This window comes from Solanum pennellii, chromosome 8 (assembly GCF_001406875.1).
Source record: "Solanum pennellii chromosome 8, SPENNV200".
Taxonomy (NCBI): Eukaryota; Viridiplantae; Streptophyta; class Magnoliopsida; order Solanales; family Solanaceae; genus Solanum; species Solanum pennellii.
In genome coordinates, this window is record NC_028644.1 from 37,639,565 (window position 1) to 37,647,771 (window position 8,207).

Genomic DNA, 8,207 nt, shown 5'->3' on the forward strand with positions numbered 1-8,207 from the left:
GATTACAGAGAGTCGATTTTCAGTACCCAATTTCAGAATTCTAAGTATGCTGAAACGAGACATCTGTGACGGGCCGTCGTGCCTATGACGGTCCGTCGTGATGTCCGTAATCTTAGCCAGTTTTTCCAGAAATAAATCTGCTGCTCAAAACGACTAAACAGGTCGTTACAGGGACCCATCCTTCTTTTTCACAAATAATACCGGAGCACCCCATGGAGAAATACTAGGACGAATAAAGCCCTTGTCTAGTAAATCTTTGAGTTGAGCCTTCAACTCTTTTAATTCGGCTGGAGCTATTTGTTAAGAATGAATTGAAATGGGATTTTGTATCTGCTAGCATGTCGATACCAAAATCAATTTCCTGTTCGGGAGGAATACCGGGAAGATCATTAGGAAAGACCTCCGAAAATTCCCTCAGTACGGGGACCGACTTAATGGGAGGAATTTCGGATTCTAAATCTTGGACTCTTACTACATTGTATAAATACCCTTTAGAGATCATTCTACAAGCTTTCAAACACGAAATGATACAACCTCTAGGAATAGAATTTTCCCCCTCCACTCTAAGACGGGTTCATTTGGAAAGTTGAACGTCACCACCCTCGTTCTACAACAATGAAAGTGAAATAAACATGCAACCAATTCCATACCAAAAATCAAAATCAACCATATAGAGTTCTACTAACTCCACATGAGTGACTCTATTAGGCAACATTATAGGACAATTTCTATACACTCTCTTAGTAACAACCAGACCCACCTGGTTAGTCACCATAAAAGGTTCATTCAAGATATCGAGCAAAATGTCATACTTTTTAGCTACTAGAGGAGTAACAACTGACAAGGTAGCACCGGGATCAAGTAAAGCATATAGAACAACAGAAAAGACTTTCAACATACCGGTCACCACATCGGGAGAAGTCTCTTGCTCACCTCTATAGTGGAGAGCATAAAAACAGTTCTTCTTTGAGTTATTATTAGAACTACTTGCTTGATCTTGACCACTGCCCTTGTGTTGCCCTTTCAAATTTGGGCAATCTCAAACTTTGTGCCTATTTTTACAACAACTAAAACAATTGCCCGTTCAAAATAAACATTCTCCGAAGTGACCTTTACCACACTTGGTAAATGTAGGCTTCTCATTAGGTGAGTTACCACTGTTTCCTTTTTGAGACCTAGGTTTAGGCACCTTATCATCACGAGCCTTAGGGAACTTAGAAGGAACTTGATTAGAGATCCTCTTCTTGAACCTAGGCGAGGAAAGGATCAAACTAGTCCCTTTTCTTTAGGTTAAGGATCAAAGTGATCCTTGAGTTTTCACATGGATCACTAATAGTCCCTCATGTTTGCAATATTGGAGCACTTTTGGTCCTCCTTCAAAATTTTACCTATTTTTTTAGCATTGATTTTGTCCATAACCTATGTATTGGATGTTCAATCATCATTCTATCTATTTAGTAGAAATAACAACCCCATATGAAAAAATGGAGAAGAAAACATTTTGTTTTGTTTAGTAGAAATCGTATTGCAGGTAAAGTCGAGAGGTTTATCACGATAATTTTACGTGCAATAGTACAATTGTTTCTTTCCTGCAAATTCATATGTTAAGATATTTTTAGTTTAGATGCATAATATTTTTTGTGAATAAAACAAGGTGTTTTTCTTATAACCTTCTCTCAGATAGAGTTACTATTTCTATGATATATATATAAAGAGACGATTGGACATTCCTTATAAAAAAATTTGGATAGAATTAATGTTAAAACATAGGCAAAAATTTACGGGAGGATCAAAAGTGCACCACTATTGCAAACATGAGGGACTGTTAGTGCTCCATGTGAAAACTCAAGAATCACTTTGAGCGTTAACCCAAAGGTGAGGGACTATTTTGAGCCTTTCCTCAACCTAGGGTTGTCTTGGATATCAAGCCTAACCTTTGAAGAACCACCATCAAAAGAGTTTGCCCTTTGAGAATCTCTACTCTTTCTCTTGGTCCTTGTCTCTTCAACTTGTTGAGCATGAACCATGAGAAAAGAAATATTCATATGATCATGTAACATAGCCGAAAGACATTCTTTTTTCAAGTCATCCGACACTCCTGTCACAAAGTGGCTCTTTTGATCTCTAGGATCGGAAACCAAGGAAGGAGCATACTTTGACTATTTAGTAAATTTCAAAGAGTAGTCAAGTACACTCATACCTCCTTGATGAAGGTTGATAAATTCTTCCAGTTTGGTTTCCCTGTGTTCTATAGGAAAGACCCGATAAATAAAATCCTTCTTGAAGATCTCCCATGTCACCGGTCCACCCCTTAAAGGCCTATTATCCCTCCATTGGACATACCAAGTTTGGGCCGCATTTTTGAGTTGATAAGTGCCTAACTCGTCTTTCTCACTAGTAGTCAACCTCATTGCATAGAGAATCTTGTAGAATTCATCAATGAATTCTTGGGGGTCTTCCTCAACTTTGGACCCATAGAAAGTAGGGGGATTCATCCTAGTGAAATCCCTCAAACGGGAGGCCATGGTGCTAACTTGTTGGTTTCCTTGGGGTACCACCTCTCGATTAGCTTGGGACGTCATAGCTTGTGCTTGAGTAGTGACGGCTTGTTCTTGTGTATTAATGGCTTGGGCCATTTTGAGAAAAGTTGCCCTTATATCCCTATCCGCCATAGGAGGAGGAGCAACCGGAACTTGATTTTTCATAGCAACTTTTTTAGGTTGAGGCACTTGGTTGTCTTGTGCTATCGCATTAGCGATGCCTTTCTCGGCCCTTCTTGCGGCTTCTCTTTGCGTATTCATACCTATAACCACCATACAAGGTTTAAGTGAAAGCACACATAAACTATACTCTAGAGGCACAACATAGGATTACAAGAAGATGAGAGTTTCTTAAGCATCACATAGTTCCTCATTCATAAGTATGGCGCGCTTCACAATTATGAATAAGAGTCTACATAAACATGGTTTAATGAGACAGTTCCTAAATATATTCATTCTCATACTCTTATACAAGGTTTGTCACATTAGGGGAGCACCCCCTAGATGTAACCGGCGTCATCATCCTCGAAGAGGACTAAGACTAGCCTCTTAGCTTACATCATTACATTTATAGGTTAAAAATGCGGAAAATTCAAAACTTTTCTATATCTATCTTGAGGTTCACATAGACCTTCCGTATACACATAATGTATATTCATATCGAGTATACATAGAACCTTCGTATAAGAAGACTACATAGTCTTCTACTTTTATTTCACATACATAGTATAGGATCATAATATATAAGAAGTCTATAATATATCTCATATCAAACCATCTAGAACGAATTCAATTATTGGGATGAACCCATATTCATTTAACAAAGAGCCTCATGTAGGCTATACAATAATCGTCTTTAAATGAAAAGGAAAGAACAAAGAGTCTTATACTAGAACAACATAAATCACTTGATAATGACATTGTCCTCGGAAAGTGAGGAACTACCGAAATCTTGGGAAATATCCAGGTAGTCTTCAAAGGCCTTCTACAAGCTCAACAGTCGGACCCTACATTTTTAGTAAACATAAAACATGGGTTAGTACACACTTGTACTAAGTATGAGTATACGCACATAAAACAAGTGAAATCATGCTAAAGAGGGACTTTACATTAAAGCATGCTACTTTTCATTTGGAAAGCCTTATGCACATTCAACAACTAATACAAGTCATTAATGCATATTCATCAAGTAAATACCATGCACTATACAAGACAAAACCACCTTAAGTCAAATCAAGTCACATGCATATCAACATACTTAAACCCATACTCAAATACAACTCTATCATCAAGACATAACATCACAAGCATGAATAAGATTTCATCACATTATTATCAAGCAAGACCACTACTCATGACCCTTACTAAGTCTAGTTGTGCAATAACTAAGCAAAGCCCCATAACCTTACTTAATCAAGTAAACCTAGCAAGAAACATAACCAATTTCCAACTCCATATAACATATCATTAAGAGTACATGTCATACCTTAGCAATAGATACCAAATACAAGTTCATAAGAGTTACCAACATCACACAAGTGTAATTTACATGAAAGATCATTATTTACATTTATATGCATAAACATACATAAGAACAACCTCCTAAGAATCCCTTCAAGGCTAACTAGTACAATGTGTAGGTAGAGTCTTATACCCCTACCTAGACTAAGCTAAACCCTTTAGATCATCCTAGTTTGAGTTCATTCATCACTTCCTTTTACCTTTTTTGGAACATTTGCCTTAACCGACATAGACTACAAGAGCTAAGTGTGGAATCTAGTGTTGTAAAACCTTACACCAATGGAAGGTGGCCTACAGGCCAATGTAGAACCAAACATAAACGTAGCTTTCTAGGTTGATCCACTAGCTAGTCTTCCTATAGGGGAAACATATTTTAAGGAAATAAGATATAGGTATGAACTCTCTATATTCCACTTGGATCCTCATCTCATTAGAATCCATCGGGTGAGTATCCCTCATAGGGGAGTCAACACCTCAAGTAGAACTATATGGTGAATCTTCCTCTATGGAAAGTCAACACCACCCATTGTCAAGTTCTTTTGGTGCTAAGCTAACGTACCTTTTGAAATGTCTTTGATGACTTTATCAATGATCATAACTTAGTTTAGGTCATAGCGTCTATCCCTTATATGATCATCATCATCATAGCTCAATAAGAATTGTATGAGTATTTTCCTTTCATTGTAATTCATACATGTGAGGTTAACACATTTACATTTGAAATCATGATAAGGCACATTGGTAGGTTATCTTCATCCTTATAACATTTACTTCTTAGTCAACACTTTAAATATTATAGTCAAGACATTTCAATTCAACATCATACCAACCCTATCAATCTTAATATAAGGTACACTTCAATACAACATCATCACTTAATCACAAGTAACCATGATTGAAGTAAAAAGTTGAGATCACAAGACTTACCAAGTATCCTTCACAAGCCAACATCAATGTCTTACCATCAACCCTCAAGCTCAACCCTACCATGGGTGTAATATCATCACACAATAGTAATTAACACAATAGTAAGATCAATTGCATCATCACTATCCCAATTAATTTCAATACGAATTCTTCAAGAAATAGATCTAATACCAACAATACATTACCCTAGGCATTCCATGAATGAATTAGAACAGATAAAATAAGCTCAACAATCGATACATTCTTCATTTTCCATCAATTCCTAAGCAAGATGCAAGATTTAGAGATTTGGGGAAAAAGAACATGATCTACATGAAATTGCATAAATTACTCAAAATATACACTTAATTAGTCTATGCAATCAGAAATAATCATCAATTTGAAGCTTAGAAGAAAACCCATTAGAATAGCAAAACCCTTGGAATTAGGTGTTTTAGAAATCAACTTTGAGAGGACCTCTTGGGGAAAGGAAATCCAAGAGTGAAGAACCCATACCATAATGAATATTAAATCCACAAAATTCAAGTGAAATCCTAGACAAATTGGTCTTCTTCTTCAAGCTTTCTTCTTCCTTCAATGGAGGATAAATAGAGAGAGAAACTAGAGAGAGGTGAGAGCTTTTGGTTTTTGATTTGGGGATTTGATTTGAGTGAGTAAATTTGAGGGAAAACTTATTGCAACTAAATATATATACCCCCATGAAATACCCAAAATACCCCTCACTTATGTTGACCCTTTAATGAAGTCAAACTTCAAATCCAAATTTAAGATTTTCGTCGGGGAAAAAGTCTGCGACACGGAGCTGTTCCCGCATGAATTTCTAAATTAATTTTTAATATAGTTGAGTCCGCAACCTGACCACGACGCGAACTTGATTTTGGTTGTTGCTTTGGCAGCTTGCCAAGTTTAGGGTCCTTTCGTGGACCCCTAGGGCAATCCTTGGAGAGACAGACCTAGACGTTTTTACTCTATATATATGACTTTACCTATTTAAAGTCATTTTACAAGTCTTCGACCTCATATACAACTCCTAAACCTTTCTGAAACCTAGGACGTTTCACTAGTTTAATTAGACTAGATTCCATACGTCTTGGACGTTTCTTGTCGTTTTGATTCATAAACTTCCTAAATGACATATATACAGACACTCATGTTAGGATCTATGTTAGGTCTTAGACTTTCAGAGTGTTACAACGCTAACACGCGGTTATCCTACAACTTGATTAAAATACTTTTTGACTATTCTTAGGAACATGATAAACCTTAAGAAAATACTCAAACAAAGAACAATTTTTTTTAATAAGAAAATGGCACCTTAAATAGAATTTTTGAAATTAATTATAATTTGATAGAATTTTAACAAAACAAGATTAGTTAACATTTTGTTGTAAAACTAAAGAACAAAAGAACAATATATGATCACCTTCTTTCTTTCAAGTGTATAAAATATGGACCCTTATGTCTCTATTGATAGTATAACATAGAGTCATATAAAATGTTTGTCATAAACATGACATTAACATGAATATGACGGAGGAGGTTATGGAGGTTATGGTTATCTACATAATAAAATAAAGTAATTGAGATACTGGGTGAGTGATTTCTTGGTGTAGTGGACATCCACAATATAATTTTTTTATAACACTTCCCCTTGGATGTCCATATATAATATGCCTCAATAAAACCTTACTAGAAAAAAAAATCCCCGTGGGAAAAAAATCCTAGTGAAGGAAAAAGAGTACATATATCTTTAATATACTTTGAATGTTATCTCGTTAAAACTTTACTAGAAAAACCCAATTGGGATAAAATCATGGTTAAGGAAAAGAGTACAACAAGCATTTTTTCTCCCCCTAATAAAGACATTACTTGATATCTCGAAAACAATGTATTTCAATCTTGTGTCCCAACTTCAAAAATATTGATGTTGGCAATCTTTAGTGAATAACTTTACAAGATTATCATTTGAATGCATCTTTGAACGTGTATCTCACCATTTTGTTGAAGATCATGTGTGAATGTTTTTTTGGGTGAAATATATTGTCTGATCTCCTTTGATTGTATCCTTCCTTCAATATATATATATATATATAGAGAGAGAGTATATGGTGGTGGAATATCCTTTGTCAAAGGAAAATCACATATTTTATGAATATGATAGACATGATTCCAACCAAACACACCTCTGACTTACTTCATAGATCAATATGATTTGAAGAAGTGGTTACCAATGTTTGTTGAATGCCAAGATATTATTATGCCTCTATATGTAAGCAAATAGTTCATTCGCGATCGAGTTTTATGTAGATCAAATAAATATTTTGCATCTACATAATCAAATCATTTTCGATTCATGTGAGATTGATAATTTTTATTGAAGCTCGTCTTTTCTTCTCAAAGAAAGTTACACATCTTCTAGCATTTGCATAACCAACAATTTGTAAGTGCACCAATTGCACTAATAAATGACATTTTAAATCATTTTCATGAGGATAAAAATATTATTTCTTTGTGTTAAGCAATCTCAAAATCATTTAGTCTCAATGGAATTTTTTTAAGACGTTTTAAATTCGTCAAGGATTTTCATATAACATTCATCGTCTTGTTAGACGTAATAATCATTCATTATGCATATTCAAGTATTTCATCTATTGTCATATTGAAACAATTCTAATTACATTCACCGTTGGAGAACATATCTCCATTTAATAATGTCAGGACTTCTGCGAAAATCCTTTACGCATCGAGGCATGATCCGCACTTTATATCTTACGATTATACTTTCGCACAATGATTCATTTGTACCCTCACTGACATATATTTTGGTGTATGAACTATATTTTCAAAAGCATCACTTTTCTAAGTGACACAAATATACTTGAATAGTGTCAATCACTTATCTGTCCACACTATATGACATATTCAAATTTAAGATCCTCGCAACCATTTATAGCATTGAGTGCTATATCATATCAAATATACCGTCGACGGTCACTTTGCTAAGGTTTTATGAAATGTTATGTCATAATGCTCTTTCAAATCACTTTCCTCATTAGCAATGAACATTTTGATAATTTGCTCCACTCCTTTATCAAGGAGTTTTACATTTGGAATGGAATGTTGTATCACACTTTTGGCATACCATAGACGATGTCCTTCAAGGACTATTTATTGGAGCAATAGCAGCTCAATTAAAATAACGGATCACCAAATACATCT